The 20,241-nt window shown below is 44.6% G+C and overlaps 1 protein-coding gene across 4 annotated transcripts in view; it reads right to left on the minus strand.

The window, feature by feature from the left end:
* The window catches only part of CLVS1 (clavesin 1), a 246,674-nt gene that overhangs the window by 192,664 nt on the left and 33,769 nt on the right, over positions 1-20,241 (minus strand). For 2 of the 4 annotated variants that reach the window (XM_028500704.2, XM_007115635.3), the window contains exon 1: positions 1,016-3,220. The exons of 1 other annotated variant lie outside the window; for it this stretch is intronic. The gene's annotated coding sequence lies outside the window, so the exon portion shown is untranslated. Of the gene's footprint in view, positions 1-1,015; positions 3,221-20,241 lie in introns of those variants that run through there. One more of the 4 variants, XM_055091286.1, reaches the window with a different exon arrangement.

A 20,241-nucleotide genomic window follows, 5' to 3' on the forward strand; every position in this document is an offset into this window, starting at 1 on the left:
TATGCTAACACATATATATGGAATCTAAGAAAAAAAAATGTCATGAAGAGATTAGTGGTAGGACGGGAATAAAACACAGACCTACTAGAGCATGGACTTGAGGACATGGGGAGGGGGAAGGGTAAGCTGTGACGAAGTGAGAGAGTGGCAGGGACATATATGCACTACCAAATGTAAATTAGATAGCTAGTGGGAAGCTGCCGCATAGCACAGGGAGATCACCTCTGTGCTTTGTGACCATGAGACGGGTGGGATAGGGAGGGTGGGAGGGAGGGAGACGCAAGAGGGAAGAGATATGGGAACATATGTATATGTATAACTGATTCACTTTGTTGTAAAGGAGAAACTTAACACACTATTGTAAAACAGTTATACTCCAATAAAGATGTTAAAAAAAAATACCTAATTGCGTGAGAAATTACACACAATTTAATATTAAGTAAAACAAAGATTTTTTTTTAAACTATGTGCAGCGTGACTCCAGTTGAGAGGCTGAGTGTCAGGAAAGCACACACAGAAGCACGTGGTGGTGGGTGGTCCACCGCTGCACGGAGAAGCCGAGAAAACCCACCCACCCAGGGAACTGGCGGGAACACATCTGCTGGAGAACCAACGCAGAGCCTTTCTGGGTTACCCCCAGCTCGAGTCTGTTGCTGGGGCCCGGCAACAGCTGTCACCTTTGCTCTAGGAGCCAAGCTGTAGCCTCTTAATGAGACATCTCTTTGTGGGGAAAAGAGAAGGAAGGAAAGAAAGAAGAAAAAGAGAGGAAGGGAGGGAGGGACAAAAATGTTCACGGTAGGGCCTCTCTGAGCGTTAGAATTACAGGAGACTGTTGATTCCCTTTTTTTATACCCATGGCACAGTCTCGGAGCATCCCAGAGCCTCTTCATTATACCCGCTCAGATCTCTAGGACCCCCTGCTCGGTCAGGAAGTAGCGTGGGACGGGATAGGAAGAACCCTACAAATTAGGATCTGTCAGCTCAAACCAGTCATTAAAGTGCCTCTTTAACTCACCCAGTCTCTGCCTGAAAGACTCAGGTAAACACTCAGCGCTTCGGAGTTCTGTCCTCTCCCAGGATCCTCTTCACGGGAGCATCAGGATAGATGATGGGACCTGATGGCCCCGGAAGGTCAGCCGCATGGCCTCTGGGCCTCACCTGTCTTTGCGACCATCTGCCCTTGGAGAGGGGAAGGACCTGGTTCTGCCGTTTGTCTCGAGTCGGGACGTCTCTGAGTGTTGAGCTTCCTAGGCGTGACCGGTCTTGCTCCCCTCGGGCCCTCCAGCAGCTTCTCAGTTTTCTAAAGGATCCCATCAAACCACCGCCTCCTGGACAGGCTGCTCCACCATCGTCTGTCCGAAGGTTCCCAGAGTTTTGTCAAAGCTGGGAGAGTGAAGTCGCTTTACCTCTCTAGGCCTCAGCGCCCCCAGCTCTTAAATTACTAATTGAACAAGTTGGAAAAAATGGCCCCTGACTCCATTTTGGTGTCCAGCTCAGCGCCATGAAGATGTTCAGAACAGAGGAGAACTTCTTTCTCCATGGACCACCTTGCTCTTCCATTTCCCCCCTTACTGGCATCTCCAAACAGCCTCCTGAAAACGGGCTTCATCATTCTGGCCGGGGGCTGCTGCCTGGGCCAGCTCTGGCCGAAACAGGCGGCATTCTGTGATTTGCCTTTAATCTGATAGAATTCTCTTAGCTCTGGCACAGAGCCTGGGCTAATTAAAAATATTCTCTTTTGCCTTACCGATCACCGTCCCATGGATGTATTTCTCTTAGGGACTTCATATAAAGAAATGATTAATTGAAGGCCGGGTTTAAGAGTTTCTGGGTCCTCTGGCCACATTAATAACGTTTACTTATACTGTGTTCATTCACGAATGGTCCTCCGCCCACCAGTGTGGAGAGAACAGTGTTGAGCATGCAGGTTTGGGCTCCACTGACCCCTCACAGGCTAAGCGAGAGCGCATCCATTTGAGCTGATATCCCCCCTGCACCCCCACATAAGCTGTGTGACCCTGGGGAGGTAACTCAGCCTCTCTTGGCCACCATTTCCTCATTTGTAAAATGAGGTCAGTGAACTAGATGATCTCTGCCGTCCTTTCTGTTTAGAAGCCTGTAATCCTTCTCGTTTCTGTAAGTGAAGCCCAGCTGGATCTGGGCCCTGGGGAGCTATTAAAGAACAGAGCAGGTGCTGAACTCTGGGAGAAGAGATGAGATTTCACAAAAAGAAAAAGCCGTCCGCCAAGGAGAAATGCCAGGGCTGCATTTGTGAAATTTTACTCTCGACTCCAGAGGTCTGTGCTTGGTTGGATTTCTGGGTCCCAGAGGGACGTCTGAGCAAGTGGCAGATGGGCGGGGGACGTCGCGCCCCCGCAGGCCACATCTCAGAGGAGGTCTTCTCCCCGCTCTCACTCGGGACCCCGCCGTGCTCAGGCTGAACACAGCCACCCCTGATTGCCTGCTGTGGCCACGTCGACTGCCCTCCCGTAAACGCTCCTCACGCAGACTTCGCGGCTCTCTCTCACCCTTCCTCCCTCGGGCTTGAGGACTGTCCCTTCCCCGCTCGCGTGCCCCTGGCCGACGTGCTGTTCTCTCCCTGCCCTTGGCCCTGGCGGCACATTGCCTCATGTCAACACTGGGTCAGCACAGCCGAGATGAACGGAGGGGAGCTTGGCTCAGGTACCGGGATGTAGGGCACAGCCAACTCGTTCCCTACCGGTTTTGCTTCCTCACCGACCATGGAAAGTGGTCCAGCAGCCTCACAGAAGATCCTGACATCAATAGCACGTCTCGGCAGATTGGACCCCAGCCTCTGATGTCACAGGTCGGAAACCTGACTGCTCGGAGTGCCAGGCCCGGCTGCCCGCCTGCCAGAGGGCACATCGCTGTGTTGACAGGGCTTCTGGCTCGGAGGCAGGACTGTAAACAAAGAAGGAGAGTCTCAAAAGATCCTGGCCCGGACGGTCTCATCCCTAGCCACAAGAAGCGGCTGGTACATTCTGTCTCAGCTTCAGGACACAGAATGCGCCAGAGAACAAGGCAGTCCTATATTAACCTTCAAGTCAAATCATCTGATGTTTGTGGGTTCCGACATCCTTACAAATGCAGGCTCTCTCTGGACACCGCTGGTGGAGATCAGCCTGGGAAGAGGAATTGTGCGTAGACAGACCGAAAACTCTCCTTTCCCCCCACCCTCCTCCTCTCTACTTTCTAGAAAATCTTGCCCTCAAAATTTATAATTGCTTCTTTTCATTGAAAGCCATGTTCAGAAGCTTTGAGAAAATAAAATGGTGAGTTTTGCTAAATTTGAATAAAACAAAACAAAAACTACAAAGTGTGTCCACTCAAGTTCCATTTTCTTGAGCTTTAATCGTAGTTATTGATAGTAACACAGAACTAGGTAAATGCATCTGTGATTTGAAATTCTTGCCTCTTGAGACCATTAAAAAAGAAGGCAGAGGGCATTACAATGCAGCTCTGCTGGGCTTCTGTTGGAATCCTCTATCTGGGGGTCGTTTTTCTCTGTTCAGTTTGGGGGCTGCCACAGATCCTCCAGCAACTGGAACATTTTTGTGTTCTGCTCACGTGCTTGGATTTTAACCTTTGAAACCTTTACTCTACAATCTAAACAGTAATTGCTTATAGGACAGTCGAGTCCTTGAGATGCTCTTTCCACAAATTCTTTTAGTGCTTTTCCCTCTACCCAGCTCCCTAGACTTTCTATTTAAGTGGCTACCAGATCCACCTATGAGCTGCAATTAGATTGGTCATTTTAAAAACAACACTCGGCTTACTCCGTTTAGGGTAACAATGATTATTCTGAAGTGACCTAGAATTGCGTGTCCCATGCAGAGAAAACCACCTGCTCCTTAGAGATCTAGGGTGGAAGAGAAGAGAACCACAGCAGCTATTCTGTCGGCTCTGATTTTTTTTTTAAAGACCTAACTATAAAAACTAGCAAAAACTGCACCATTTATTTATGCTGAAGTCTTTGAGCTCCGAACACCCCCATTTTCCTGCCGAGACCCACGTCTGCTAAGCTGGTAAAGACTACTCGGGCAGTATCACAAGGGTTAAAAGTTTACATCCAAAGCCAGAGACCAGGGACTGATCCCTGGCTTGTCCTTGTCTACCGGTGTGATTTGGGGCAAGTTATGTATACTTCTAAGCTTCAGCTTTCTCATCTGAAAAAACTGACGATAATCAAAGTATCCAATCACGTAGGGTGTTTGTGAGGATTAAATGAGATGGTGTGTGTAAAGTGACAGAAACTCTTAATGTATACGCCCCATCTCGTTCAACTCTCCCTGGCTTAGGGGGACTGGAGATACATCTCTAGTTGTCCACAACTTGCGAACAGGGTCATGTGTCTACATGCTGCATACCCTGAACTCCTAGCCCCCAATCTAGCATATAAACAGTCCCTGCAAATATAAACAATAATTATTCATCAGAAATGTATTGAGGATACCACTTCCCACCTGATTCTCAATGATTTCTGTTTATGAAGGTTATGCCTATGGCCCTGAGGGCTCAGACACTGCCTTGCTATTCTGGGGAAGAGTGAAAGGCTGTTCTCTCTGCTGCGGGAGCGGGGGCAGCCTACAGCGAGCAGTTAGTATGGCCTGTCATTGACGCAAAAGAGTTCTTCCTAAAATGCCAGGATCCCTGAACCCCACCCACGCTCTCCGATCCTGGGTGGGACTGCCAGGGAGGTACACTCTCCCTCCTGCTGGAGCAGTTGAATGAGAGCAAAGCTCCACTGTGCTTTGGGCCCCCGCCTGCCTGGACTCGGATAAAAGGCATGTCCACGCTCTATCGATACAGGTGGGCCCAGCAGGGATAATTCACCTCTTCCTTTGGAGTGAGTAACTACAGTTACTTATGCACAGACCCAGGGACCCCGAGCCACGCTGACACTGCAGCAGCAAGGGCAGGACAAAGGGTGACAGGGCTAGTCAGACCAGGCCCTGTCCCTCCAGCCAGAATGCCCACACCGTCCAGCCAACCAGGGACAGGATCCAGCCACCCTGGTTCCCCACTCCCTGGTTGAAAGAGACTTCTGCACTAGGGTCAATAATGCCCTGGTGCCGGGGGCCTGAGGTGAGATCCTGGACTGAGGCCACCACTGGGGAACTGGTCCAGGTAACAGGATGCTGAGTGGGCCTTTTCCTGTCGCCTCAGATGGGTGGCTGGTGCACGAAACTAGAGCAAAGGGGTGTCACCTGCCCCCCACTCTCACGGAAGTTACACGTAACTGGGGGCTAGACACCCCTCCCTGGCTTACTAAGAAGCAAGCCATCAGCCCTGCTATCCATCCAACTGCTACCCCTTTCCTCTCCCCTTCCTGAGTTGGTTACGCAGGGAAGAAAAGAGTGTCACTTACCCCCAGTGCAAGACTCACACTTCCAACCATTTCCTCTCTCTCTCTTTGGGGGAATCTTCTCAAAAAGAAAGGGAGAGAAAGTCTCCAAGAAAACCAACCAAGCACTGGGTGTGCAGAGAGAAGGGGCTGGCACCTCGTTCTGCGAGTGGATGTCAGCCATGCATAGCCCTGGGTAACAGACTGCTCCACCGGCTACGCAAAGAACGGAGTGAGGGCGGGGCCAGGGTGGAGGGGGGATGGGCGTGTTTTACCCAGGTTGAATGGACCCCGTGGATGAAGCAGGCCCTTTCCCCAGCCAAGGGGACAGGCTGCCAGGAGAGGAGACCCCGGCTATGAGAGACGGGGGGGTCTTCAGCCTGGAGAGGCAACGCTGGTGGCAGGCTTGGAAGAGGTCTGGTTCTGGGAGAAGGGAAAGAGATCAGCATTAAGCCAGAACTGAGTCTGAAGTTTTAAACTAGACTATACCAACCTAGATTTTTAGATAACTGAAAGTTGTAAAAAGCTATGGGTTCTTCCTGAGACTTCATGAAGAAATGAGAAATGGTTGATGGAGAACGGCCGACAGAAACGATGGGGAGAAAAATAAGAAAATAAGTCCTTTCCATGTCTGTTCTCCACAAAATCTCATACATGTAAATGACAGATATCTAGCAGTCCTGAATACCTCACAATGCAAACTGATTCAGAATATGTAGACACTCCGTAAATTCTCATTTAGCCTTTTGAAATATAAAATGACAAACTAGCATAATTTGTCTGGTAGATACACTAATATCTCCTATTACTCTAGCATAATTTGTCTGGTAGATACACTAATATCTATTTCCTAGTTTTTTCACTTAGCAGAAAGAGAGAAAAATGTCCATAATTCCCTCTTTAGTGATTTCCTTATAAAGGTTCAAACCTTTATATGTTCAAATGCCTGCTAAGTTGTTTGATTAATTAATATTATTTGATTAATAAGCAGTGGTTTACTAATTAAAGATATTAAACAATTACTATCATCTTCAGACATGCTAGAAAATAACCAATGTATTTTACCTTCTGTTAAAGCTTTATGTGGTTATATAAATTTTATATATTATTTTACTTCCCAAAGATTCTAGGAAACCAAGATTAAAAAATGAAAAAAAATCCCCAAAATTAAGCAAAGAGCTAAAGAGATGATCAAATGTGGTTTATTTTAATGCAACCTCTCAATAAATAATATAATTCATGCTGTTATGCTTTGCTCAAGAGGCCCCACTTATCACAGGGGGAGATGTGAAAATGTTGCCAGATAGTTGCCATAGTAACTACTATGTTTCTGATGTTGGGTCAGAAAGTCCAGGGGTAAGGATAGCCAAAGACTGATATTGGGGTTTGGGGAGGCTCTCACTAAGAAAGTTTCTAGATCCATGGATATTCACACAGTAAAGAGACTACAGATTACATCATGGTGGTGTCCAAAAACCAACCCAACACTGCAGATCTGGGTTGCAGCTCCCATTTAGTAGACTTTCTATGGGGAATGAACCTTTCAAAGGAAGGAAACTAGTCTGGGGAAATGTGAGGGTTAAGTAAGACTTCTTTTTGACCCAAGCTTCTCATTCTTAAAAGGTCCAAAAGCTTTCCATATCCACAAGAGTCCCAAATGTGGCTGTGACCTTACTAACAGACAGACCTCTTCCATACCGATGCCTGGAGGTCCCCAATGCAAACTGTACTTTTAAAATTATCCTAAAACGTTTTTCAGGGCTCCTTCTTTGGCTGCTCCGTTGACCACAAGGATCAGGAAGCATCTAATGTTACGGCAGCCAAAGACACGCAGGAGGTCACTATGACTGCCTCTCCGCACACACCCGTTCCTGTGCTGTAAGCCGTGGTAAGGTTTGAATGGAGTGGCCCTGCCCTCATTTCTAGGTATGGGTCCCTGCTGGTCTAAGCCAGGTTCTCAAACCTTAGCGTGTGCAAAGCGTGGGCACCTAGAGAGCTTGTGCAAACAGTGTGCATATTCCCAGTTTCGAATCCAGCTGCCTGGAGTGGGGCCTGAGAATCTGCATTTCCAGAGAGTTTTCAGGCGATCTGGATGCTCCCCGGTTTCCTGTCACTTGCCTCCACTGCACTTTAAATAGTACAACAGGTGAATTCAAAACGCGTTCGTTACACTCAAGAAATGAAAACTCTCTGTGTGCCAAGGGGGTAGGGGGGTTATGGGGGTCGATTTACTTTAGAGCAGTGGGTCTCAACGTTGACCACCTGGGGCTCTCTAAAAAAAAAAGAAAAAACTGACACCCAGCCCCTACTCTCAAGAGATTCTAATTTCATTGTTCTGGGGAGGCCCGGGCATCAGTATTTTTCAAACTCCCCCAGAGATCCTAACGCCCTTTTTAGTGGAAGCAAGGGACCCAGTGGACTCTAACATGGGGCCTGGTCCAGCTGGCCCTATGGATTCAAATAGCTTTTAGGGAAGATAGCTTTTCCGGGTCCTGGATCCCCAGGTAAACGGCATTGTCCAGTTTTGCGTACTAAGCCACGTGGCTAATTCTGCTCAACCCAAGTAGAAGGTCTGAGTAGATGAACAGGAAAAAGAGAAGGTAAACAAAAATAGCAAATTACAAAGTACACAATTAAGATGAATTTAAATAGTCGTGATGATATTTGCCTTACAGTACACTTTGAACTTGGATACTTATAGCTAATACTTAAGCAATACTTACTGTATTCCAGCGACTATCCTATGCTTTAACCTATTACCTAAAGGATTCCTCCTAATAACTTCTAAGGAGGATGCTGCCTTTCTCATGAGCATTTTCCAGATGAGATTATTGAAGCTCAGAGAGGTTAGTCGCAGGCCCAAGGCCACACAGCCAGGGAGTGGAGAGCTGGGACCTAGACCTAGATGGTCTGTGGGATCAACCACTGTGCTAGATGCTGCCCATCTGCTAATATTGACATTTGAAATACTTAACTTATTCACCCAAAAAAGCAAAGCAGAAACTGGCTACATGGTAGTCCCTGTCCGGGGTTAGCACACAGTCTTTGAGAACTTCATCTGTCACTGACCCCCCCTTTAGGTTATTCCTGTTGGAGAGCTTCCCAGATCTTAGAGAAGAATGCCCTTTTCGGATGGCTCAGCATTCTCCTCCTTGCTGATGTAAACATCAGATAAGAGGACCCACGCGAAGGCTGGTAGAAACGTGCCTGGCACCACACAAGCGCTCCACCGCTCAGCTGCGCATTGAATCCCGGGTTTTGCTTCAAGGGGTGTGGTGTCACGGGGGCTTCATTTCAGACTCTAGTGGCTTAAATCCCACTGTTCTGCCTTGGGCAAGTTCCTTTGTCTCTGAGCCTCTGTTCCTCTGCCTAGAAAGTGAACTAACGATGGAATTCAGTAATTAGAATTATTATGGGGAATAAATGAGAACATAGGTGGGTGCTCAGCATGAGGTAGGAGCCAGCATGGTGAGTGTAAACCTCACCACAGGACGCATGCTGTTCCTTCTCTGGTTTACAGTCGACCTTGAACAGACATGGGCTTGAACTGGGCTGGTCTTCTTATATGCAGAATTTTTTTCAATAGTCAATACCGGACTATACCATCCTAGGTTGGTTGAATCCACAGATGCAGAACCGCAGATACAGGGACCGACTCTGGGACTTGAGCATCCGTGGATTTTGGTAACCATGGCGGGTCCTAGAACCAATCCCCTGCGGATACCAAGGGGTGACTGTATTTCTGTTGACAATGTCTTGCATAGGAAAAAAATACTTAATAAATATTTTTGAATAAATTAATGAGTGAGTGGGTAAGACAAACCACTTAACTTTTGGTTTTAACTCACTCATTGAAATTCAGGGAAACCAGAAACAGCTGTTTCTCAGAAAAGTCACTTCTCTTTGGAACTAAACACAGAATCCCACAGACCTCAAGTTGTCAGGGTACCAGTTTCTTATCTTTCCACCACTTCTGGTATTCGATTTCTGTGTATTTTCTTTCCAAACAGGAAATACCTCTTCAAACAGGATTTCTCTGTCTTGATCCTTCCTGTCTCATTAGCCTAGTCACTGTCTTAGCACAGGTTGGACAACAGCCTTGGTTGGCCAAGCATTTCACAGTTTTAGTACCAACAGTCCTGTGTTCAAGAAAACCTCTCTCACATCACCCTCCTTGGCACCCAGATATCTTTGAACTGTAAAAGCTTATTAATGTTTGGGTACCATGCATTGTAATATAAAATGTCTCAAAATAACTCATTCCTCTGCACCTGACCTTTGTCAAAGAACAACATATGCCTTCCCTCCCAGTGTCTTGTTTTGGATACGATCACAACGGGAAAAAGGTAAACACGAGAATGAATGTGTCATATTTACGGAAAATAAATACTAATTTTTTTGCAAAAGCCAAAACAGGAATTAATATAAAAAGAATGACTCACGTCCCTTCAAGATATTTTTCTTTAAGTTGGATTATTTAAACAGAAGGAGATGTGAGAAAATGCTTATAATGAAGCAAAGAGCAGCGAGTTCTCATGAAAATGTTTCAGCTCAGGGTACATCAAAGGTTTGCTGGAAATGCGATTATACAGTTTGCCAGAATCAGATTTTACAGCTGTGGGCCTGATGAGAAAGATTGTAAAATCGCTCCCACAAGAAAGGAATTGCATTTCTCACTGAATCCTTAAAGGGCTAGTTCCTCACATCCAAGTGGACTTCATTGTGAATGAGAATTCATTCAATACGGCACTGGTTGTCTATGATAGAATCTTGTTTTATAAGGCAATCTGCCTGGATGTTCATCTATTAGCGCACATCTATCCAGCTCCGGACACACATGGATGTCATGGGCCTACTGGTAACACTTCGTTTTGTAGTATGCCTTTCAACTACTATCAGAACTTATTTATTAGAACCAGGTGTTGCTGTAATATTGAACTGCTCCTGAAAAGCTAAATTTAACATGGGAGCTGAGCAAGGAGAACAAGTTTTCATAATATGACAGGTGTTCTTCGTGTACGGTAGTCACACCCGCCTCATCCGCAGGCTATACAGTCCAAGACTCCAGGGGATGCCTGAAGCCGTGGATGGTACCAAACCCTAAATATACCATGTTGTTCCCTACAGATAATACCTATGATAAAGTTTAGTTTATAAAGCAGACAGAGTAAGAGAATATCCAGATTGCCAGCATCACTACTCTTGCACTTTGGGGCCAATGTTAAGTAAAATAAGGGTTACATGAACACAAGCACTGCCACACCGTGTCAGTCAATCCTACTGGCTACTAAGTGACTAAAGGAGAGGAATCGCTGGGCAAAGCAATGATTCACGTCCCAGGCGGAACTGAGCGAGATTTCATCACACTACTCAGGACGGCGCACAATTTAAAACTTATAAATTGTTTATTTCTGGAATTTTCCATGCAATATTTTTAGGCCGTGGATGACCCAAAGTAACTGAAACCATGGAAAGCAAAACCACAGATAAGGGGGGACTCCTGTAATTCTAAATGCCCAGATCATCAGAAAGGAATGCTCATTATGGAGAACAGTATGGAGGCTTCTTTAAAAAGTAAAAATAGAGCTACCATATGACCCAGCAATCCCAGTCCTGGACCTATACCCAGAGAAAACCATAATTTGAAAGGCTGCATGCACCCTGCTGTTCACTGCAGCACTGTTTACAATAGCCAGGACATGGAAGCAACCTAAATGTCCATCAACAGAGGAAAGGATAAAGAAGCTGTGGTACATATATACAATGGAATATTACTCAGCCATAAAAAGGAACAAAATAATGCCATTTGCAGCAGCATGGATGCAACTAGAGATTATCATAGTGAAGTAAGTCAGAAAGAGAAAGAAAAATATCATATACTATCACTCATATGTAGAATCTAGAAAAATGGTGAACTTATTTGCAAAGCAGAAATGGATGTAGAAAACAAACTTATGGCTACCAAGGTGGGGAAGGGAGGGTGGGATGAATTGGGAGATTGGGAATGACATATATACACTGCTATATACAAAATAGATAACTAATGAGAACCTACTGCATGGCACAGGGAACTCTACCCAGTGCTCTGTGGTGACCTAAATGGGAAGGAAATCTGAAAAAGAGCGGATATATGTATATGTATAACTGATTCACTTTGCTGTGCAGCAGAAACTAACTCAACATTGTAAAACAACTATACTCCAATAAAAATTAATCAAAAAAAAAAAGGAACTCTCATTCATTCTAAATACTTTCCAAAGAGAAACGCATTACCTCAGCTGTGCCATCTTTAGACCGCAGTACCTTTTAATGTCCGTCGGACATTAATTCTCATTTTCTGCCACCAGACCAACGATTGCAAATAGAACCAGTTACTTTCCCCCCATATCCCCACCAATTTGAGCCTCTTCCCTCCCCAGGCCCAGCGTTTAAATGAGAAGACGCCACAGTATGGCCTGCATGATTGCCAATGAAGAGGAGATGGTTTTGATCTAAAAAGTCCACATGAAGAACACTCCAAAATTATTCTTCACTCTAAATTTTACTGATTTTAAGGGCAAACTGAGTTCTGCCTCAAATCCTGTTGCAAGAAGACATCAAGATGCATGCGAACATGGAGAATTTGATATTTCTTCACCCATTCACTCTGATCAGGTTAAAACAACACCAGCTATGAACAGAAATAAAGTGCTGCATGTGAAAAATATCTTCCAGTTTTAAGGGCCAAGGCTCAAGTTGAAAAGCTTCAATGATCTTAAGGGTCTGGACATTTTGTTTTAATTTTTAAAATAAAATATTTTGAGTGTCCTATAAGGTTCCAAGCCAAGAATGCAGTCACTCTTCAAAAACACAACTTCTTTTTTTTTTTTTTTTTTTTGTGGTATGCGGGCCTCCCTCTGCTGTGGCCTCTCCCGTCGCGGAGCACAGGCTCCGGACGCGCAGGCTCAGCGGCCATGGCTCACGGGCCCAGCCGTTCCGCGGCACGTGGGATCCTCCCGGACCGGGGCACGAACCCGCGTCCCCTGCATCGGCAGGCGGACTCTCAACCACTGCGCCACCAGGGAAGCCCCACAACTTCTAATAATACCTCTGAACAATAAATTGTGGGCTGATTTTCCTTTTAAAAGTAATATCTATTCTTCACTAATTGATTTAGCCATCTTGAAAAGAGCGACTAGGTTTTTAAAAAATTATTTGACCAGCTTTTTCGTCTTCATTTCTGGAACATATTAGTCTTACTTCAGTAAGCATCTCTGCTCCAGTGCAACACTTCTGAAGCCAAAACAAACCTAGAGATGATCTTCACCGTAGTCAAAGTTAGTAATTATCACCCATGTATCTCAAATTGGAAATTCATAATTCTCCTTATTAAAAAGCTTACAGGAAATGTCTTGAGACTAAGCAAAGATGGCCTTTTAGGGATAGTATTAGAAACCCAATTGGTTACACCATCTCTCACGGTATAATTGGAAATAGTGGACATGACGTTTTCCTGTGCACTTTAGCAATTGCTACCCAGGAGGAAGCACTACCAGGACAGGCAAATGCATCCTGGGGATTAATGATAGCCCAGGGGTTGCCAAGGGACTGAGGTGATGACAAAATTCCATTAATTCCAACTAGTCATTTCGCCCTAGGATGTGCTGTCCAGCTAAGTAGCTCTGACTATTTGTAGTGCGTGCAAATAGCCTGAAATACACAAATACACACACTGACTTACAAAATACATTCCCCTGCAGCCAAAATAGGATTTTTTTTTTCTTCTGGTTCAGGTTTCATCCTAGTGGTTCAATACCTGTAAAACTGTAAAGGGAACTGTGATATGAATTTAGAAGAATCCCTTCAGAGTTGAAACTGCCTTACCAGGATTTGAGAATCCAGTGGAAAAATTTCGCTTTCAAATCCCAACATGTTCAGCACATTGGAACAAGACTGCCAAAGATTTCACTTACTGATAAAAATGCGTGATATTTTTTAACTCGTTTCTCAGGATTTGACAAGTATAAATGATTGTCGATCATAGTTGATAACCACTAGGCATGAAGGTTTTCTGTTCCTTTTTTTAAGCTTCTGTTTTCAAAACTATAAAATTACTCTGGTAAAACACAAATATGTATTTCTCCCAAAGTTATAGATGAGAATTCACGGTGCATTTACGGAGGATTAGAAAGCAAATGTCCTGCAGTCTGGTTAAGGACCATCTCCTCCCATCTCCCCGCGCCCTCACCCCGTCCTGTGACCCCACTGAACATGAATTAACCACATCGAGAGAGGTGCTCTGTTTACTTGTTCATCTCTCCCACCTACAAAGACTGTGAGCTCCTGAGCTCAGCCGCTGTCTCTTGTTTGTTTGTATACCATCTAGTGCCCAGCCCATGGCCTGGCAAGTAATAGGTGCTTAATTAAAGCACTGACACATGAGGCTAATACAGTCAACCATATTCTAACAGAGAAGCTAAATGGTGACTTGAGGCATAATTTTGGTCCAAAATGCAGTACTTGCACATTTATATTTTAGAAGAGGAAATGTACTTGAGCATTTCTTGCAGGCTACTTCCTTCCACCAGTTGGTGTTACTTTTCTCCCTTCAACACCAAATAGTCTGCACTATTGATACTGTGTATAAAATAGATAACTCATGAGAACCTACTGTAGAGCACAGGGAACTCTACTCAATGCTCTGTGGTGACCCAAATGAGAAGGAAATCCAAAAAGGAGGGGAGATATGTATATGTACAGCTGATTCATTTTGCTGTACAGCAGAAACTAACACAATATTGTAAAGCAACTATACTCCAATAAACATTTTTAAAAAAAAATCAACCAGTCTGTTAGGAAATAAAAAGGGGGGCAAATGGCATTGTAGCCCCCCTTCATTTGGCCCCTGCTGTGACTTTCTTGTGATTCATGGGGCATACATATTTTGGTGAACTAGAAACATCTGAAACCCCAACTCTCCAATCTGTAAATATGAGGGACTCTCTGTAAATCAAGATCAAATCCACCTACACTGATGAGATGCTATTTAACACAACACTTGGAAAAGGGAAAGAAAATAGTAGAAAAGCCTCAGAAAAGGTAATGAAAAACTCTAGAGGAGCTGAGATTTCAAGAACTTGAGGTTAATTAGGATAGTATTTTAGAAAAGAGAAGGTGGGAAAATCTAGATCTGGACAAGTGACGAGCAGACATTTTTGCGTGATGGATAATTAAGGAAGGTTAAAGATGCTTAAATCTGTGCTTTTGTTTTGAGTTAAAACATATTTAGAATAGCCAGGACGTGGAAGATCCCTGTTTCTAAAGATTGTGTCCTGACATCATAGAAGAACGCCGATGAGAAACTTGCCCTAATGTCACAGTCCGGACCTGGGTGCTAGAATGCCAGCACCCAAGCCAGGGCCTACGTCAGGGCAGAGGCTGCCTCCCTTGTGCACATCCGAGTAGAGACAGAAAACTGGATTCAAATCCTTATTACGTCTACAACATCTGTCACACTCGCTTGGGTAAAACACTATTTCTGAACGTCCACCTTGCAATCCTGTTTTGAGGGGTGATAAAATCAATCTGCTTTCCCCATCTTGATCCCCACACATCAGCCTCCTTTCTCTATTTAAGTACGTTAATGTTAGAGCGTTTGTGGCCCAGAGCCCAGCTCCTGAGGCAGTGTCGCTGTCTCTGTGGGGAAGCTGTAAGATGGGTGCTAGCACGGTCTGCTAAAGTCCATCCTCCAAGCAGACCAGAGGGTGGAAGGGCCAGGCAGGTATATTTAGAGAGCAGACTGGCTTCCGGCGCGCGTCTGTGACCAGCGAGGCGAAGGCTCTTGGGGGGATCTTCCAAGCTAGTCTTAAGGATTCTGTGCTCGCAGTCATATTCCCTTGACACCCAGTTTTTGTCGTGTGACCATGAGATCCTAATGAATTTAAACAGTAAGGAGCCAGTGCTAACATTTAATCTATTGCCCTGTGTGACAAGCCAGTATACCCTCCAGTTAGAGATGCTTTTCACTAGCAGGCCTCTAACTTCAGCATGATGGTAAAGGATTATCAAGCCCCAGGGCAGGCCGACCAAGGAGAAAGTAAAGGCCAAGAGGATATTTTCTATGTCCCCCCAATCCTCCTGTGCTGGAATCTGACTCACAAACTCGGACTGAGTGTCCACTGCCCAGTTTACATGTTCACGCACCTGGGAGGGACCCAAGAAGTGGAGTGAACAGGGGGTGGGGTGACTCGGGGACAGGAGGAGAGCGGGATCTGTTGACCCCAGGTCAGCTACCTGGGTAGAAACGGCACTCACCTTCCTCTCCCCAATGGCACAGCCGTGGGAGCTAGTTCCTTCCCCAGGTCAGCCTCGATTTCCCTTGACAAAGTCATAACTGTCATCCTGAAGGCATGTACAATTTTTTAAAGTTGGAGGACAACTGAGCTCTCTCATTGTCGATTGAATTCCAACTCTCTTAGCAGTGACTTGGAAACTTACTTGGAAACTTTTAAGTAAGAGAGTAGGATGGCACTCAAACACACAAGCACTTTCAATTTCAGTGCTATGAGTTCAACATCATTGAAAAAAAAGGGGGGATATGAGGTTTCAAAACCTCTTCTGGCTAGGATCCTGTAGGTAAATGAAAAGTCAAGTGATTCTTCTCCATCATCACAGTTTTTTTTTTAAAAAAGACCTTGACTAAACTTTACCTTTGATCATTGGTAAACAAGCTAGCTCATGAGGCTGGCCCAATATAATGAGCTTTAACTCAAAGACTGTCAAGTTCAGGGACACAGTGTGACTTTGGTACAATTTTTCACCTCTTCAGCTATTTTTAATGTCTGTTCCCACTGATCTGTGTGCCACAGCCTTGCTACAGCAAAAGTTTTGATGCTACTATTTTTATATAGCCAATTTAAAGTGACTGCTAGGATATTTAATGCAGTCTAAAAACAAACTTCTAAACTTTAAGGTTTTTTTTTTTTTAACTATGTCCTTTGAATACCTGACTTCTGTACCCAAACCTTATCCCATTTCTCCATCTCATCTTGGACCACAAAGCTTCAGGAGGTAAGAGATGGGGCACATTTCTTAGGAAAAAAAAAAAAAAGCTTGTAAAAGCTGAATATTTACTTTATGTCACACAATAGTAAACACGGTCAAAACATTTCCAGTGTGAAAATGGCTCTGTGGGCCCAGAAACTCAATTTTACAGCATTCACAAGTAAAAGAAGGATTCAAAGACTGAACCGTCATAAACATACTTGTCAAACTGCTGCATTAACCAGAAAGCCAGTCAACTAATTCACAGTTGGGCAACAGAGCTGAGAAGTGGGCTGGGATTCTCATGAAGTCTGGTTAGTGAATTCTTTCCCCATTATAATAGCTGCAAGGGAGGTCAGATTATAGCCAGGAAGTTACTCCAGGAGTTGGAAATCAGGGTGCAAAGAGTTGGACGGATATATTAGTTTTCCAACTCTGCCGTAACAAAATGCCACAGACTAGTTGGCTTAAATAACAGGAATTTATCTTCTCACGGTTCTGGAGGCTAGAAGTCCAAGATCACGGTGTCAGCAGAGTTGGTTTCTTCTGAGGCCTTTCTCCTTAGCTTGTGGGTGGCCGTATTCCCCCTGTGTCCTCACATGGTTTTCCCTCTATATGTCTGTGTCCAAATCTCCTCTTCTTATAAGGACACCAGTTAGACTGGAATAGGGTCTACCCATACAACTTCATTGTACCTTAATTACCTCTTTAAAGACCTTATCTCCAATTACAGTTCCATTCTGAGGTCCCGGGAGTTAGGGCTTCACCACATGAATTTTGGAGGGCCACAATTCAACCCCTACCAATGGATGACTTCAAGGCTAGTTCACCAACATTTTCACAGCTTGGTACACCCATCCTCATTGCAAGGTGAGCCCACCATGCGGATGTGCAGTCGTGGGGTCTCTTCAGGGTACTCTGCCGGACAGCACTGGAAACACCAGTTCTTGGCTCATGGTGTCCCCATTCGAGCTCAGCGATGACAGTCCCACCAGTGTTGCAATTTTCCTTCAGAGTATCATTCAAGCGATTAGATCTAACCTTCCTGGGCTGCATTTTTATTTCAAGCTTGCCTCTCTCGACTGGCAGCTTCCTTGGATTTGGGCTGTTCCCTAACTCCTGAGTCACACATTTCTTATGTATGACTTATTCTCTTATTCTTTTCCACAAATGGCCAAACCCACTCACCTAGTGGGTTTCATTAGTTTAACTCACGGAAGGCAACCATATCTCAAAATTCTTCATTATACATTTCGGTTGCCACTAAGCCATTGATTAAGGAATCAGAATATAGTCATACAGCGTTCTTGTAAAGATGTTGATTTAACACTATAAGCTTCCCACTGTGTTTTAAACACATTAGTGGCATCACACACACACACACACACACACACACACACACACACACACACACACTTAATTTGAATAACGTGAGTGCAGTTAAAAACAGAAGGAAAAAAACAGAAGAAACAATACATAGATCAGAAATGGGCACAGCTATAAATGAAACAAACTGCAGACTGGTTCTGGGTCAAAGCACCCACTGGCTTGAGAACCGGATGTGCCATAAACCCAGCTTCACCATGAGGGTCCAGCCAATAGTGTTAGAGCTGCTTCTGGACAGGGAGTCTCAGGAGACCAGATGAACGCAACTTTAGGGCCACCAGACAAGGAAGGAAAAACAGAGGAAAAGCTTTGAAAGTAACCTATTTTGACACAACTGCAAACTATCATTTCAAATCACATGAGAAAAATTAAACACTAAGAAAGATAACCAACAAACCAGCTTCCACCCAGCTAGGGAGATAGTATAGTGCAGACCTGTCGTTCTCAAGTTTGATACACATCACAATCACCAGGGCATAGTGTTAAAGATACAGATCACAGATCCCCAGAGGTGCCAGGACAGGCACAGAGTTGCCAGATACAATGCAGGTCAATGAAAATCCCTTAGCATGGGAAAGTCTCAAATATTGCTTGGGACACACTCATACTAAAAATAGTTATTCATTGTTTACCTAAAATTCAGATTTAACTGGTAATCTGAAAAATGACCAACCAGAAGAAAACTGGCTTTTGCTTTTTGGCTTTTGCTAAGTCTGGCAAATAACCCTGCTCCCAACAAAATGGAATACTTAATAGACCAATCTGAAAGGATTTTAACGTAAGTATGTTTTAGGGCCTCAAAGAGATAAAGAAAGAAATAACACTCATTTAGTCAAACCATAAAAGTATGAAAAAAAAAACTGAGCAGATTAGCCAATTGCCCCCTGGAAATAATAATATATGTTGACATGGAAATTAACTTTTACAAAGTTAACAAACTGGATAAACCTATGACAGGGCAAAGTTAAAGGAAGAAAGGATGTGATATGAAGTAATTTGCCTAGAACGCTGTACAGAGAGAGATATGGAGCTAAAAAGCATGCATGAGAGTTTAAGAGACATACAGGAGGGTGCAGAAGCTTCCCCGTGCTTCTAACAGGAACTCTGTTCAGAAGACTGGATGGGAGGGCAGAGGTGAATGAAAGGGGTAATGGCTCAGAGGTGTCCACAACAGAGTGGGTACAGAAGGCCTCAGAGGGTGAGTAAAACAAACAAAAGCCACAAGGAGAATCCATAGAGTAAAATGCAGAATACCAAGAATAAAGGTAAAAACTTTCAAAGCCACAGGAGAGAAAAAAGTCACAGAGTGACACAAAGGGACCCTTAATGATGGTAGACGTTTCACTGGGGCCAGATGTGCTGGAAGGTCAGGGTGAGATGTTTAAACAGGATCGTTTACCACCCACAAACCACTCTGAAAGATCTGCAGAGGCATTGGAATCACCTGAGACTTGGATATAACATAATCACAGAAGCCATATTCCATCACCTTGGTCACAGAAGCAAGTTACAGGTCACCCCATACACGCACACCCCAAAGAAGAGGTTATTCACAGCCATGAGTCATTGGGAGTCCTCTCAGAGTTCAGTCTATGACACTGACCTTCAAATTATCTATCCAATTGCCTTCCAAATATCTGTTATCTGAGACAACACAGGTACCGACAAAATATGTCCAAGAGTAAATAATCTTTTCCTCAACGCTTGCCCTTCCTCCTCTTTTGCAAAGCTCAGTTAACATCAACCCAGTCACTCAGGTCCAGAAACATGGCAGTCACCGTTCACCCCTCATTCCTCCTCACCACTCCCGCTCGGACAGCCGGAAGTTGAACTGATCCCCCTCTTCCATCCCCACCGCCGCTGCCTTAGTCAGGCAGTGGTCTTCTGGTCCTTAGACGACTACACCTGAAGCCAGTCTTTAAGCCGTTAAGCAGGCCCTCACGCTTAGGGTCTTGCCCACCCGAAGCCACATGATAGCCAATGTTCTATCATAGTTGAGTCTATCTTCTTTGGCAGCTTTTTTGAAGGGCTACAGAAATGTGACAATAAGTATTTCCTATGAGGATGGGATAAAACTTTCTAAGCTTGAGGCAGTTAGGCTGGGTAGTCAAGATAGCAACCTCCACACCCAGAGAACAAGCTTAGCCTCACGGCTGGCTGCGGGCTCCGAGGCCAGCCCGGGATATGATGGGCCCCGCGAGCCTGGTCCACACATCTGTCATTCATTCTATTCATTGTGTGTCTCCCTTAGAGTTACCAGGTTGAAAATATGGTCAGTGCCTGTAGAAATGGATGCTGTTACCTTAGTGATGGAGAAGTTTATTAAGATAACCCCACATTTAGGAGAATTGACATAGGGTCTTTTTTTTTAAACATCTTTATTGGAGTATAACTGCTTTGCAATGGTGTGTTAGTTTCTGCTTTATAACAAAGTGACTCAGTTATATGTATACATATGTTCCCATATC

The sequence above is a fragment of the Physeter macrocephalus genome, chromosome 15 (genome assembly GCF_002837175.3).
Source record: "Physeter macrocephalus isolate SW-GA chromosome 15, ASM283717v5, whole genome shotgun sequence".
Taxonomy (NCBI): Eukaryota; Metazoa; Chordata; class Mammalia; order Artiodactyla; family Physeteridae; genus Physeter; species Physeter macrocephalus.